Raw genomic sequence first — 17,456 nt, forward strand, 5'->3', positions numbered from 1 at the left:
GACATGGCCGCAGAAGCTGTGACATTGTATTAGGATGGGCAGTTGGAAGGGAAAAAGGACGAATGGACGTTGAAGAGGAAACTAGAGGGTGAGTTCAAAAGCTAAAAGAAATCGTTTCTCATTCCTCAGGATCTTCAGAGGAGAAGTTCATTTCAGAGCCCACAGTTAGCCTGGATGAGGCACACACAAGTTTTTTTCCCTGTAATTTGCTGAAGTATTGCAATGATCATCCTCTGAAATCAAAATTAGTAAACTGTAAAGTTGATTAAAAAACAGCACAACTGGAACACTTACTGAACTCTAAAACACACTACTTATTGATGGAAAAAGTGAAATCAGAATACTTGAATGGAGAGTTCATAATAACTGAACTCTGAATTCTTTCTCTCTCTCTCTCTCTCTCTCTCTCACACACACACACACATACACACATGCACACTAGCCACTATACATAGCATTGTATGAAGGAATATGTCTTCATAAAACTGTAGGGAAGCCCCAGCTTTCTACTAGTTTCATTACCTTTGAGAGATTATGGAAAACCCAACGTGTTATTTACAATAATATTGCTGGGTGTTCCCCTGAAGAGCACAAGACACTCTGCACATTTTAATTAAATCTCATAATGTCCAAGAGAAGTAAGCAAGGAACAAATACCGGGCAAGGCATCAAAAAGTATCCAACAGTAGAAGAATGGACCATACGATGTACTTTGGGATGAAATTCACTTTTCATTATTATTGTTCCCATTTCACCAATGAGGAAATGGAGTTATTATTTACACAGGAAAGAGGAACCTGCATTCCATTTTCATGAAAGGCAGAATACCCAGCTGTAGGCTGTGGTAGTATCCCCTGGGAAACCTTTAAAAATAGTCTAACAAGCATGACCTCTGAGATTTCTCCTAAAATGTATGTCAAAGGAAAAAAAAATAGATGGTATTTTTCTCATAAAGGAACGCAGGACATGAATCCCAGTGTAGGAGGATGTATACAGTTCCTTAGCATTGATTAAGTAGTTTATCAAGAGCTTGACTGAGTTCTTGCATAAAGGGGAAGTTCTTATCTGCACTATAATCTCTGTTTCCTTCAGCTCAAGAAAGGAGTGGGCACTGGTCTTGAAGTAGGTTAGAGCATTCTGATGATACAGTATGAATGACAGAGCTAAAAAGGTGAAGAGACTGTATGGCTTGCCTGTGTGCCCTGTGAATTCACATGTTGGAAGCTTGGCCCTGGGTTGTGGCAGTGTGAGAGGGGCTGGGGCCTGTAAGGGGTGAGCCTGGTGAAAGGTCATTATCTCCATGGGTGAACAGACTTAAGGTGGTTCCTATGGGGCATTGGTCAGTTCTGGCAAGAGTGTTGTTATGAAGAATGTTCCTTGCCCTGCACCAGTGTGTCTGGCTTCCTGTCTCATACTTTGTCTCTCTTACACATGACAAGAGAAAGAGAGATGTCACTCACTATGCTGTGAGCCTCCAAACCTATAGCTCAGCCAATCTCCTTTCTTTAGAGAACATCCAACCTCGTGTGTTTTATCATAGCAACACAGAACAGTCTATGGACAAGAAAACTTTGGATAGGTCCTGACTCTTGATTCTTCTCTTAGAATACTGGTACAGACCCTCAAGTCAGATTCTAAAAAAACAAACCCAACAAAACAACAGCAAAAACGTGGTATTACAATATATGATCTAGCTTACTAGTATTATTACTCTGTGTGTGTGTGTGTGTCTTTTTTGTTTATATAGGACTTGAACTCAGGCTTCTCACTCTGGCTTTTCACTCAAGGCTGGTGCTGTACTACTTTCAGCTTTTTGCTGTTTAAATTGCCATAAGAGTCTCTAGGATTTGTCTGTCTATTTGGCTTCAAACCAAGATCTCAGTTTCTTAAGTAGCTAGATTACAGGCTGGAGGCACTGATGACTGAGCCCCTTAATGATACTGTCACATTAGGATATCACTCTCTCCATCCAACCTTTAGGTATAGTTCCTATGGAAAAAGACACCCAAATTTGAAAAAAGTCACATATATGTCTGTATATATATACACACATATATATTTATATATACATTTATATATATACATATATATATATAGAGAGAGAGAGAGAGATGGATGCTATTGTTTTAGGTCATAATTTATTACCTTTAAAGTCTTAAGAAACAGAAAAAAGACTCTAGGCCTCCTTGGGACAAGCCAAAATTTTCTTTTCTTCTTTTTTTTTTGCCAAACCATGATCATAAATTTATTCATGTAGATAATATAGGAATTTAATATTGTTGGGTTATTAACAACTATTTAATTTATATTTTGACAAATCATAATGAACCATGCTTTATGAATCTCACCTATTTCTGAAATATTGCAAAAACAGTAGAGTTCTTCTACAGGGTTCCAACCTAATAGAAAGCCCTGTTTTATAACAGAAGTATATATCAACCATTTCTTAATAAAGACCCAGAAACACAACAAATCAAAGAAAGGTTGGACAAATGGGATTGCATGGAACTGCAGAGCTTCTGTATGGCAAAGGACATAGCTAGCAAGATCAATAAAAGCCCACGGATTGGGAGAAGATCTTCACTAGCCATACAATGGACAAGGGTCTCATATCTAACATATACTTAGAACTCAAAAAATTAAATCCTCCAACAACAAATCCTCAAAGAAACAACTGCCCCATCAACAAGTGGGCTAAAGACTTAAAGAGAGACTTCTCTGAAGAGGAAATAAGAATGGCCAATAGACACATGAAGAAATGTTCAACTTCTCTGGCCATAAAAAAATGCAAAACAAAACAACTTTGGGATTCTACCTCACCCCAGTTAGAATGGCTATAATCAAAAACGCTAATAACAACAGATGCTGAAGAGGATGTGGCCAAAAAGGAACACTATTGCATTGTTGGTGGGAGTGTAAACTTGTTCAACTACTCTGGAAAGTAGTATGGAGGTTCCTCAAAAGACTCCACATAGAGCTCCCCTATGACCCAGTAATCCCACTTTTGGGCATTTACCCAAACGAACACAGACAAGGCCATACCAAAGCTACCAGCACAACTATGTTTATCACAGCATTTTTCACAATAGCTAAAATATGGAACCAACCCAGAAGCCCCTTAGTAGATGAATGGATCAAGAAAATGTGGTATATATATTGGGAAATGGAAAGACTTGGAAAAAATCATATTAGGTGAAGCCAGCCAGTACCAAAGAAAATTAGGTCCCATGGTTTCCCTTATTTGCAATAATTAGTATACATATAGGATAATCTTATCAGATGAGCTGAAAAGCTCAAAAGCTATGTCCATATGTCCATGTAGATGCTAAATGAACTGAACCCCAAGATATGGACACAAGAGATCTGTCTTTGTTATTGTTTTAAATGTACTATGTGATTTTTTTTTGTTTCCTTTGTATGTTATTCCCCCTATGGTATATCCCCTGTTGTCACTGTATTTCATTTTGGTACCTGCATCTTGTATATATATTTGTCTAATCTGGGGAGGGGAAGGGGAATAACAAAACACTGAAAGAAAGACACAGGATGACCCATTGCAACAATGATACCTACAGGACAGTGTATTGGAAATGAACTTTCCAACATTGGGTGCGGGGAGGAGTTTGAGAGGTGGGGGAGGGAAGGGATAGTAAGAAAACAACAAGGGAGGGGTAACAATGATCTTCATTGCCTTACTCATGGGACTGTAACCCCTCTGAACAGCTTATTTGCAATAAAATTAAATTAAAAAAAAACAGAAAAAAGAAAAAGAAAGAAAACTTCGTTGGGAATTTGTAGAACAACAAGCTTGAGAGAACATGTGTTAGACACAGGCATTTTTGAACAGATCCAGAAGAAAAACCAAGCTAAGAGTTTGCCTTGCCCTAAGAGAGCATGGCACCGGACACAGGGACCTGTGCTGGGAAAAGATTAGTATTTGATGTGTTAGTAATAATATGAGTGGCCAAGTAATAATCACTGTTTCCTAGGCTTTGTTATATGCTCAAATGGAATGCTAATTTCTCCACTGAAAAAGACTCACACTAGGAAAAGCTCCTACCATCAAATAACAAAATTTTTAAGGAATGTAAATACATTTGCATCTAAATACGGAGGGAATTTACCTATTTAAATTTCCCCATAAAAATAAGGTGTCCTAAAAACTACTTAGGAATGTTTGTCTAGTATAATGCAAAATAAAATATATTTATGCTTCATTTTGGTACTTTGACCATTGGTATTGCTTGCTTCTTAAGATTCTGTAAAGAAATTATATATTTAAAATATAATTCAATACAATTATTTAGGTAGTCATATAATATAGTCATAAAATCATCAAACAAATCTCTTATAGTTTGAAGTATTCTTTAGCAATCTTTCCAATATATGAAAAGACCACAATTTTAATCTCTTTTTGGTATTTGAAACTTGAACACTTTTAGTAAATTTTCTGAATGAAAGTAAAGACATCATATGACAATTATTAAATGGTAGTCAAGTAAAGTATGGTTTTGAGTTTAGATTAATGGCTTTAAAGTAAGTGAAATATTGAATATTCTTATTAAACAGTAAAATGTAAATATATATTTAAAATATTATCTCAATGATAAATATTATTTTATCTTTTTTTTTAATTTGGGAGGGTCCATATCAGCTCTTTTATTCAATATCTTCACTTTCTAGATGTTAATACTGACTCTGGTACTAGATTTTTGAACTCAGAGCTTTGATCCATGCCCTAGTCCTTTTTTATTGCTGTTGGTTGTGGGTCTTGAACTCTGGGCCTGGGCACTGTCCCTCAGCTCTTCAGCTCAAGGCTAGTGCTCTACCACTTGAGTTACAGCACCACTTCCAGTTTTCTGGTGGTTTATTGGAGATAAGAGTCTCACAGACTTTCCTGCCTAGGCTGGCTTTGAACCAAGATCCTCAGATCTCAGCCTCCTGAATAGCTAGGATTATACGTGTGAGCCACTGGTGTCTGGTGCCCCTAGGCTTAGGTTATTTTTAGGATAGGGTCTCAGTTTTTTGCTTGGGCAAAAAACTTGGGACCTCCATCCTCTTACCTTCAGTCTCTTGGGTAGTAGGATGATAGCCACAAACCATCATGATTCACTAACTGATTTCTTAACTTTTTACCTGGGCTGGCCTTGAAATAAGATCCTACAGATCTCTGCCTTGTGAATAATTGGGATTACAGAAGTGCATTACCTGGCCTAGCCCAAATTCTTCATCCTTTGAAAGTTAGACAACCTACATTAGAACTCAGTCTCTCAAGTTGTCGGTCTAGTGTTCCTTCTATGAAGCATGTAGCCATTTGCTATAAATATCACACAACTGGTTACCATGGTCTCCATTAATACAGAAATGCTCTTCAGAAGATAACATCACTCATTGGCCTAAAAATGAGACTAGGCATTTCTGGAACCATTCATTCCAACTCCACTGTTCTCTGGGTGACACAAAGCAAATTGCTGGGCTGCACAGTACTTTCCTTTCCCTAATTATAAAAATAAGGACTCCAGCAATTTAGACTTCCCTACTTAATTTGGTTGTTGCAAGAAGTGATCATAAAAATAACTCTAAAGCATACAGCATGGCTAAATGCAAACTAAATGTTTAATAACAAAAACCCATCTCAACTCTATTTAAACTAAGGAGCAATAACCACTTTGAGTCATAATGAGGAGGGAGTAAGATGAGCTTCTATGTGTCCTCATAATGACTGACCGAGCGAATATAATTATATATCTCACCGGCTTCATAGCTCCTAAATTTTCCTAGTTTTTTTTCTTTTTACTTTTCATAATCTGTTTTCATGTTTACCTAAGCCAGGTAATAATTATGGATGAGGGCTAAGTAAGAACTCTGTGCTTTCTCAATGGCACCACTGATTTTTTAAATAGGAAACAGTATTAGGTAAATATGCCCAGTGTTGTTGCTAGAACCTGAAGAACTTGCCATGAGTTTATTCTATAACAAAACGTCTCCACCAAGCATTGTTCCCTAACAGGAAAGATGGCATTCCCAGGTGACATGCTAAATTGTCTCACATGAGCTGACCTTTAAAAGCAAACACAAATTTATCAACAAGATTCTCTTCGATAGGAAACAGATCCTGCACCTACCAGGGGTGGGAAGAATCAGTAATCATGTTTTAGAGTTTTGTAAATGGGTTTTTCGTGAATCTCAGTGGTGAAGTGCTTGTCTAGCATACCCAAGGTCTAGGGTTCAAGCTGTAACAACAACAACACCTACAGAGTCCAAGAACTAATTCACAAAGATGCTAAAACAGATCATCTATAAAGGACAGAAGTTTTCTAGCAATTTCAACAATCTTTCCTCCTTTGAGATTACCTGTACCAAATATGGATTCATTTTTATATATATAAAAGGTTGCTTTCCATGCCAGAAAGTAAATTTTAGTCTCTTCTATTGAAGGAAGTCAGATATACTCACATCAAAAAGGAAATAGACGGCTGGAAATGTTACTTGGTGCTAATAACAGGAACTGGAATTAGAACCAGGCTGTTCAATCCAAACTCTTGGTACCAGTCTTGATAATACATGCTTGGGGAAGCTAGTCCAATCTGAGCTTTTCCTTTTCTTTTTCTTTTTTCTTTTAAGTGTAAAGGTGCTGTACAGACGGCGTACAGTTACATAAGCAAGGAATAAGTACAATTCTTTTCGAACATTGTTACCCCCTCCCTCATTTTCTCCTGCTATTCCTTTCCCCCAACTATCCTCCCCGCCAAAATGTAAAGTTCATTTCCAACATAGTGTCTTGTGAGTAACACTGTTGCACTGGTCCACCCTCTGTCCATTTCTGTGATTCACCTTCCCATCCCAGATCAGACAAACGTATATATAATACAAAGAGTACTGAAATAAAAAAAAAACCCCAGTGAGAACAGGGAGTAATAACCCAAAGGAACAATTAAAAAAATGAAAGAAAAAGAAATAATTGCATACAGTACACTAAGGACAAAAAGGTTTGTTTCCCTATCTTGTAGTTCATTTCAATTAGCACTATTTTATAAGGTCATATATGCATGGCTGTCCTAGACATTTATGAATGGATCAAGAAAATGTGGTATATATACACAATGGAATTCTATGCTTCCACCAGAAAGAATGACATCACCCCTTTGGTAAAAGGAAATGGAAAGACTTGGAAAAAATCATATTAAGTGAAGTAAGCTAGACCCAAAGAAACATAGGCTGCCTGTTTTCTTTCTCTTTCTTTGCAGATCCCGGGGCTTTATCTCTGGGTCTGTGCACTGTCCCTGAGCAATTTTGCTCAAGACTAGCACTCTACCACTTAAGCCACAGCTTCACTTCTGGCATTTTAGTAGGAAATCAGCGATAACCTCACAGACTTTCCTACTCTGGTGGGCTTTGAAGGTGATCCTCAGATTTCAGCCTCCTGAATAGCTGGGTTTACAATCTGAACCACTGGTACCTGGCCTGATCTGAGCTTTTCTACCTAGTAAATAAGAGGGCAGGGTTACAAGTGATTTCTAAGCTCATAGTCCGGATGCATTTCTTTTTAAAACCAGTTTTCATTTCTGAATTGTATGTCGCCATCTCCAATTTAAACAAGCACTGATTTTGGTGTTTAATTACAATTTAATGTAACACACATTCAAATTAGCCTTTGGTTTTCACATCACGGATGTGCATCCAAGTTATTGTGTCATTATAATCTCATGTTATAATGGCTTCATAATGCAAGTCCCTGCAGGGTTGAATTAGTAGTTTCCTATGGTAATCGGCCATCACTATAATATCATAATCACATCAGCACAGTTGCCACACGCTTCCACTGCAATCATTTTGACATTGTAAGAGCATTTTAATAGTATTAGCACAGATTCTCTAGAGAAAATCATCTCATTGTCACTGCATTACCATATAAGATTAATCGTGATGGAGCCAAGTTATTGTGATCTGAAAGCTTAAAAAAAAAGTAAGGGAAACTCAGCAACGAGACATTTCAACTTCTCAAAAGGCTAATGTATTCTGCACAGGTCATCATACAATCCTTAATTGAAGTATGACGCCAGACATCACATCACAGTGACGTCACTAGTCAGTGTTGCTTTTTTTTTTCTTTTTATGTGTTCACTAAGGACTCCCACAAGAGTGATAAATTAGATCAGTTGCTCTTTGTGTGATAGAGAAATCAATATCAGGAATGGTCTCTACCTTCAAGGAGTTTTCAATTTACTCAGGTTTGTAACAAATGATGTACATTACATAGGGGAGTACAAATAGTCTTAGTAATAGTCTTAATAAATTATTAAATAATCTTAATACATTCTTATTACGCAAGGCCTTCTAAGGTAACAGACATAACCTAGGGGGAAGAATACCAAATAGAGTTTTCCTGTAGTGTGTGTGTGTGTGTGTGTGTGTGTGTGTGTGTGTGTTTGGTGCTGGTGATGGAATCCAGAGCTTTTTTCTTCTCTTTTTTCTTTTTGCACACATGTAGCAAATGTTCTACCACTGATGTACACCTCCAGCCAGAAACATTTCAAGAATTGTAAAGACTTACACAAAGTAAGCGTAAAATAAGTGTGTGAGAGAGACTGAGTGCAGGTTACTGGGTTTATAAGTATCTGGCTGGCATTGTTGTATTTACTGATTGTCAGGGAGAAATGACCCTCAAAGCTCTCAAGATAGACATGGCCCAAGAAGGAGCTAGGGGCAGGGCTATGGACTGAAAGTATATAGTCCCTTTCAAAACCCAAAATGAGGCTTAATTTCTGATGTACCAAAACTGTGAGTTCGAGATGGTAGGAGGCGGCTGGGTCATGACCATTCTTGGGAGGATGAGTGGCATTCTGTGGGGTCTGATGGGTCTCACAGGACGGGATAGTTCCTCTTATTAGAGTGTGCTTGGTTCCTCCCTTGGCCTTTGCTTTTGATCACCTGAAATAACGTTCCTTCCACACATACCACCTATTTTCCCATGGCAGGATGTGGCTGGGGTGGCATGCAAGAGCCTCAGGCATTTCATAATAGCAACATAGAAATAAACTAAGGGACCTCTACTAGCCTCAGTACAGAACCTGAAAGCTGGACCTTGTTCTTCATCGTTAAGCAGCATCAGATCAAGAGTCTGAAACAAAGACATTCTTGTTCAGAAAAGCACTGCCCAGTCCCTGAAAGTCTGCTTCATTCACTTCAGGTAGTTGAAACCACAGCGTAAAATGACTCTCCTGTGCCAGTGACAAATGGTCCATGCTGCAGAAACTGGTGGGATCCGGTGTTCACTGGAGGGGCCTCTGTTCTTCTAGCATTCTCTGTGATGTTACAGGAAAATTGCAAACAGAGTATCATAACTCACAAAGAATCTTCTCCTCGGCTCAATGTTTTAAGTGAGTATGTCATTGCCAGCATTTAGCACCACGCTTGGCCCAAAGCAGACATTCTCTACATGTTTATGGATGGATGAATAAATTAACTTGGCTGGAAAAAAGGCCTGGGATTCAGAGCTGCTGAAGGTTTACAGATTTGAAATATATAGTCTCTGGTAGCATTTAACAGTACAAGCAACAACTGGCAATGATTCTTAACATTAGTGAAGACTGGCTTGCCTTCTTGGTTATGGCAAATCACAGCATTCTGAGGAATAGGGGTCTCCCACGTTCCCTTTTTCTGATGGTTGGGCCTGCGAGACCTCAGAACTTCTTCAAGGCTGTGGTTTCTAAAGAGAAGTAATAACCCTTTTTAAATCAGTGCAGCAAGAATAAAAATATGTCCTTTAAGTGCTCAGAGCTACTTTCAGCAATAAGCTGTAGAGCAATATAAACCGGTTACACAAACAAAATTAGTGGGCCTTCCTTTGGAAGGTATTTTTAACTTCAGAAGGGAAGTCTTTGTGGCACTTCCTAGCTTCTCTGTTGACTTTCTGTTTACACGAAGTACAACTCTCACCTCTTAGTTTATTCATATTAGGAACTTAATTTCATGCATTTTTCATTATATCATGATATAAAAATGTGCTTTTATGGCATTGACTGATGAGGTTTTCTTACTTGATTGGCCAAAGTTACAGACTATAAAATAAGAATTTGCGGTACACCAGTGGTTCATGCCTCTAATCCTAACTACTAAGCAGGCTGGCATATCAGGATTGCAGTTTGAAGCCAGCAAGGTTAGGAAAGTCCATGCAACTCTTAACTCTATATCAACCACCAAAACTCTGGAAGTAGAGCTGTGGCTCAAGTGGTAGAGCCCCAGCCTTAAGCACAAAAGTTAAGGGACAGTGTCTTGGCCCTGAGTTAAAACTCCAGTATTAGCACACACACATACACACACACACACACACACACACACACACACACACGCACATGCACACAACTTGGAATGTACAAACCCATTTATACTTTCCATGAGATTAAAAAATATGTATGACTTATCTTTTGTGTATGTGTGTGTGCATGTGTGTGTGTGTGTGTATATGTGTGTATACCAGTCCTGAGGCTTGAACTCAAGGCCTGGACACTGCTCTGTGCATTTGTGCTCAAGGCTAGCACTCTACCACTTGAGCTACAGCTCCATTTCAGTTTTTAGATGGCTCATTAGAGATAAGAGTTTCATTGATTTTCCTACCTGTGCTGGCTTCACCACAATCCTCAAGTCCTAAACTTCTGAGAAGCTAGGATTACAGGCATGAGCCATTGGCACCTGGCTATGTATGATATTCCTTGACACTGTTTAAATAAAACTTAACAGAGGTTTTATTCTCTCTCAAGTGTACCAAAGGCAACAGAAATAATTCCTTCTTCAATAGGCCTCATCACTAATTTAATAAGTTAATTTTTATTGACATAAATGATAGCCAATGGCAATAAAATATATTGAGGGTCACCAAAAATTAACACCATTGACTTAAGCTATATTTCAAACTTGAAGAGTAGACACAGATGGAATGACATAATGTTTGTTTGTTTTTAACATGTCAGTATTTTTTTTCAAGTGGAAGAGGAGCTGAGAGTCCCAATTGCAAAAAATATTACAAAGAGAGTTGACCTGCTAAAAGTGTCTTTAAGCAAGAAACTTCATCTACGGAACTTTGTGTTCCCATTAGCAAAAGTAGGAAGAGCAATGAGATGATGAGCAAGGAATCTTCAGAACCAGGCCCTAAGGCTCTGTCAAAGCAGGTGCTACATAGCTTCTGCAAGTTTTCATTCCCTTTGTTTAGATATCACATGACTGGGGAAATGGGTGCAGTAGAATAAAAGATAGCTCATTCCTGTGTTATGCATGCAAAGGTGACTGATGTCTTCTTCTATACATATGCTCTCTCCAATGGGCAAAGCACACACAAATAAGCCAAATCACAGTATTTACCTTACTCTCCACTTACGATAAACAACAGCTTATTACTAACAAATGAATGAAGTAAAAAATGTTTCATAGTTCCAGATCATTAATTATATATTATCATCCTTTATAGTGCTTGTAAATAACAACAACGTAGGGAGCTAAATATCAAATAGTGAAGGCTTTACTCACTCTGAAATAGTTGAAAACAAAACTGTTGATCAACTTCTGAATAACAGCTAAAATAACCCATTATCTGTTTATAGCCGTATAGCTATAAATAGCTATATCTGTATAGCTATGAGCACACAGACAATTTTTACAGTCTCTAATCATCACAGTACAATTAAGAAACTATTCTAAAAATTTTGTGCTAACAATCAGAAAATTTTCTTCTTCCTCCTCCTCCTTCTCCTCTCCTCTTCCTCCTCTTCCCCCTCCCCCTCCTTCTTCTCCTCCTCCTCCTCCTCGTCCTCCTGTTCCTATTCCCCCTCCTCCTCCTCCTCCTCCTCCTCCTCCTCCTCCTTCTCTTCCTTCTTCTTCTTTTGCTCAAGGCTAGCACTTGATCACTTGTGCCATACTGCCACTTCCAACTTTTTCTGTTTATGTGGTTCAAAGGAATTGAACCCAGGGCTTCATGCATGCTAGGCAAGCACTCTACTACTAAGCCACATTCCCAGCTCTCAAAATTTATTATTTATAATGAGTGGTGATGGAATTAAAAAATAATAATCTTCTTGGTTTTTCCCAATGATTTCTTAAGTTTGACATATATCCTGTAAGCAATTCAAACTCAGTTTATGTATTTTATGGACATTTCAAAATGTTTTAGTATTTATTTATATATTTTAATATGCACCAGAAAAATAGCAAAGAATCTTAAAGTCTGTGATTTCATCACTGCTGCTTAAGATATAGTTGAAGTTACATAGTAGACTGGTTTAAAAACAAATGCTAAATTACAAATAGCAAAGAAAGTGTGGAGGCAAAGCAAATACTCCTCAAAATGATGTAAGAATTAATGAAGCTAATCAGAAGTGAGACAAATTACATTTAGAGTTTGGGAAAATTGAAGGGCCTGTTGGTGTCTCTGCAGTATCTGTAATTCATTCATTTCTTCAGCCTGTTAAAAAATTAACTTCTTATCTAAAATACAATCTGGACTTCTAGTGAGGCAGAGAAAAATATTACCCAGTTTCAACACACAGACCTTTTTATTGATCCTGTAACTGTTGATACTATTTTAAATGATGCTTATTTAAATGATATGATTTATAGAGAATATGGATCAAGACATTATTATCAGTGACAGTACATCTATATATTAAGCCTTCTGATGTCTATAGACTAAAACTCTAAAGTTTAATACATCAATTTGGTATAAGAACAACATATAAGAAACTTCCCTTTGGGCTGGGAAGGTGACTCAGTGGTAGACTGCTTGCCTTGCATGCATGAGGCCCTGGGTTCGATTCCTCAGCACCACATAAGCAAAAAAGAAAAATGCCAGAAGTGGCGCTGTGGCTCAAGTGGTAGAGCGCTAGCCTTGAGCTGAAGAGCTGAGGGACAGCGCCCAGGCCCAGAGTTCAGGCCCCAAGACCGGAACACTCCCCCCCCCCAAAAAAAAAGAAAAATAAACTTCCCCTCATGTCCAAGGTTGGGAGTGCTAGCTCCGGGCTAGTCAATGTCTTGGGTTCAACCCTCAGCCTCAGAAACAATAAAAATAAAAATGTTGGGAAATTATTACATTATACATGAATAACTAATGTAAGCTTATTTTGGCCCTTGTATTGCTGACAGGAGAACAAAAATTAAATGGGAACAGGTTCACACAAACACTACTATACCAATACAAAATACATCACTAAGATTCCACACAAAAATCTTTCGCAATTCTGATTGCAAAACAGTAAACAAAAAAATTTAGAAATGTATCCTTTAGACTTCACCGTAACAAGAATTAGCAATAGCAAATGTTCATGAAGCATCTCTTTTTATATGTTTTAATTGTAAAGATACTGTACAGAGGGGTTACAGTTACATGAGTACGATAATGAGTACATTTCCTATGAGCATTGTTACCTCCTCCTTGTTTTTCCCCTATGATCCCTTCCCTCCCCACCTCCTCACCTTCTCCCTCCCCCTCTCCCAAAGTTATAAAGTTCATTTTCAACACAGTGTTTTGTACATCTCATTGTTGCAATGGATCAGCCTGTATCCTTATTTAAGCATTTTGTTATTTCCCTTCCCCATCCCAAATTATAAAAATGTATACACAAGATGCAGGGCACTGGAATCAAATACAGTGAAAACAGGGGTTATACCTCATGAAGCATCTCTAATGCAAATGTACATGTTCTTATATATGGTACAAAGCTGATAATTAAATGAAATTCAATTGATCTATCCAGAATTTCCATGGAGAACATTTTATTCTTTAAACTCTTAGCTTATGGTATTCTGATCTCTCTTCATATATACTGATGGGCCAAAAATGCAAAGAATGTGAGGAATGGAGAATATCAAAAGAGAAATGTTAGCTCTGTAGACAAGACCCTTCTCCCTGTATCTCCACACAGAAGATCAAATATGGCTGCAAACACACACACACACACACACGCATGCATGTGTGCATACACACACACACATACACACACATATATTGTCAGCTGTGGGGCTTGAACTTTGGGCTCAGGAGCTGTCCCTGAGCTCTTCAGCTCAAGGAAGTGCTCTACTATTTGAGCCACAGCACCACTTCCAGTTTTCTGGTGGTTAACTGGAGATAAGAGTCTCACAGACTTTCCTGCCTAGGCTGGCTTTGAACCTGGGTCCTCAGATCTCAGTCTCTTGAGTAGCTAGGATTACAGGTGTGAGCCACCAGCCCCCAGAGCTACAAAATATTTAGTTCACAGAGGAACATCCTTCAAGACGCGTTGTTTTGAAAGATAATGGGCTGAATCCAAAGCAGTGCAGAAGCAAAAGGAAAGGTTTATCAATCCTGACACTTCCACAAAAAAGACTCACAAGGAAAGATCTGTGGAGCTTCCAATCCTAGCTGTGGATGCTGGGAGAAACTAGCAGGAACTACCAGTGGGAGGAGAAGACAGGGCCCAACGTGAGACCAGGGCATACCCCTTACAAAGAGCAGAGGACATTTTTATGCCAAGTAGTGGGCAAAGGCATTATCCAGGCATGGTACATGGGAGACAAGAGATCTCTTCTTAAATTCTGGTTTTCAGCACCAACAAATGTGCAGGCTCCCAACCAAGTCAACAACTAATCTTAAGGAAGCTGTAGCCTTTGAGATATAGAAGCTCTCTAATTGGTTATAAAAAGAAACCCACTGGGTGATGAAAGTAAGAAACATATCATATACCAGAGAATAATACATTTAAAAAAGTGTTGCCAGAGAATAATACATTTAAAAAAGTGTTGCACATTCTAGACCCAAACTGGGATAGGCTTATAGACATTCTTGGATAAGGCTTTCAACAATACTTTTCTAAGAAGTCACTAGTAGTTAAAATCATATTCTGCTTGCATGTGTATTGTCTAACACAGGCACACATAACTAACTTAATCAGGCCCTGAGATATCAAATTTTGCATCACAGGAGGCTGAATATATCATTCATTTCTCTCTTTTTTTTAAAGAGTTCTTTTACTTAAACTTTTCAACACAGACATTTTCAAAACTTCACAAATGTAGACAGAATAGAATAAAGAACCCTTCTATATCCATCACTCAGCTTTAATAATAACTTCCAATTTAAAACAATTTTTTCAGGGAAAAAATATTCTACAGCCTATTCAAAATCATCAACCAATTACCCTAAATATCACTAACATACTCTTACATGCCCATGTAACAATCCTCTAAGGATTTCTGGCTACTAATTTACTATAAAAGATTTATTTTTTTTTAAGGATGAAAAAACCCCTATGATTCTATGCTGCGGGAACACTACAATGCTTTCCAGAATCCATGATGTGGACAGATAATGGTGAAATTGCTCTTTTATTCTTTCCCATTTCCCAATGTTTCTTTGAATGTAAGAGCTCTGCTCTCTTCTCAGGCTCACATCCCTCTTCAGACTTGGCTTTCTTAAGACATTTTCAGTTGATAACACAGAATGAGTAGAGGCAAGATAGGCAGAGATGCTACTTTACAGAGAAAGGAACAGGCTGGGGTGGGGCCCCAGTTAGCTCTATCTTTTTGCCCTCCCCACTTTGTGGTACTGGGGATTGAACTCAGGGACTCACTCTTGCAAGGCAAGTGCTCCACCACATGTGTTATTCCCTCAGGCCTTTGGCTTTTAGTTGTTGGGGTTTTTGTGTTTTGTTTTGTTTTTAAACAGTATCTAATGCTTTTCCCCAAGCTAAGCTTAGACCATAATCCTTCTTTGTCTCCTAAGTAACTGTTATTGTAGATGTGTGCCACTATGCCCAACTCTCCTTTTCACTGTTTTTTTTGATAGCTTTAATACACATATGAATCAAAGCAAGCTTTTGATTTAGAGATAAAATTTGGTGGTGGGGGGGTAAAAAATTTGCAAATTGTTAGAGAACTATTTGGATTGATGGCTATAGTTTAGATAACTGGATGTACTTAGTTATAAGTTTTAGTTAACTGCTTAATAAATTCTATCTACTTCATTTTGTAATGTCACTTCAGCTTTTATCTAATTATATACGCGCTTAAATCATAAGCATGAAGGTGATTTGTGTTACTAATAATGCTAAGGAGGAGTTCTTGACTTGAGTATAGATGTTCCTGTAGTCAATGACTACAGCTCAAAATTCAGAGTCAAAGGACATTCCTGCAAAAGCAGTTATTTCCAGAGATCATTTCTACTATTGGTAATAGTGATAGTCATGTATTAAAGGCCTAACCTGCAAAACCCTCAATGTGGCTATACTTGGAGAGGGGGTCTTGGTAGAAGTAATGTAGTTAAAGGTCAGGAGAGTGACGCTTAGCCCATAGGCCTGGTGTCCTTAAGAAAGTAAGACACAAATAAACACAGAGGAGAGGCATGTGAGGACACAGAGAGCAGAGAGCCACCTTCAAGCCAAGAAGAAAGGCCTCAGAAGCCAACCCAGCTGACAAAGTGATCTTAGACTTCCAGTCTCTTATGAAAAAAATTCATCTTTGCTTTTTAAGCCACCCAAGCCCGTGGCATTTTGTTATGGGAGCCCAGCAAACATGTATAGTTAGTAATGAAGGCCATCTAATGTAAGCTACAGAAATAGCCCTTAGTTATACCTGGGAGGTTAGGCTCTACAAATAGAGTGAAGAATCAATAGGAAGGGCTGGCCAAGAATACGTAATTCAACCTAACCCTTTTCAAGCAAGTTTGGTGGCAATCAGGGTACATAGACTTAAACCAAAGAAATCAGAAAGCTTATTGAAAAGTTAGCTATCCAAAAAACATGTGTGTAGCCATTACATGATGTGAAATAGCCTTGAACTGGAGTTGGGCTTTATCTTTCCTCCAAACTTTCAGAGAACAAGACTGATAATATTTAACTTTCTGGATATGTGAGGAGTGAAGTAGACGAGGCATGCAAAAATGTGAACATGTAGGCAAGAGATAACTGAGAGTTCATAAAAATATTTAAAGCATCTAAGACAAGGCATCTATAATTTTGGTGATAATATGCAATATCAAGAAAAATCTCTGTTGGCACACAATAATGCAGGGGCTTGTGGTTACACAAAGGAGCATTAAATTAACATCAATATTTACCAATCTTCTGTTCTAAGTGCTTTTCAAATACCAAATAATTACCCAATTATGCCATTGAAAAATAAGCTTTTATTATTGGAGGTTTAATGAGAAGAACTAATGGTGACTATTTTAACAGTTTCTCTGTAGAAATACAGTGTTTACTATATACAATTAAGCTTACCTGACACCCATTTAATGTTTAAAAGCAGAAAAAAGAATCAAACGGACTGTCGAGTGAACTCAGTGAATTAAACAGAGACAACTAAGAATCGACAGCTCTGACCTGAGAGAGCTGGGAATTTAATATGCAAAGCAGAAACCAAAATTGGCAGAAGGTTATTTATGAATATTGTCAATACTGAGCACCGCAGACTGACAATAGAGAATCTTCGGTCAT

General features: G+C 38.0%; 1 protein-coding gene across 2 annotated transcripts in view; it reads right to left on the reverse strand.

The window, feature by feature from the left end:
* Pter (phosphotriesterase related) overlaps positions 1-17,456 on the reverse strand; it is a 64,645-nt gene that overhangs the window by 41,128 nt on the left and 6,061 nt on the right. Inside the window, exon 2 of one of the 2 annotated variants that reach the window (XM_013014779.1) lies at positions 9,580-9,709. The exons of the other annotated variant lie outside the window; for it this stretch is intronic. The gene's annotated coding sequence lies outside the window, so the exon portion shown is untranslated. The remainder of the gene's footprint in view (positions 1-9,579; positions 9,710-17,456) is intronic. 2 annotated transcript variants of the gene reach the window in all.

Source organism: Dipodomys ordii, unplaced genomic scaffold (assembly GCF_000151885.1).
Source record: "Dipodomys ordii isolate 6190 unplaced genomic scaffold, Dord_2.0 Scaffold24, whole genome shotgun sequence".
NCBI lineage: Eukaryota > Metazoa > Chordata > Mammalia > Rodentia > Heteromyidae > Dipodomys > Dipodomys ordii.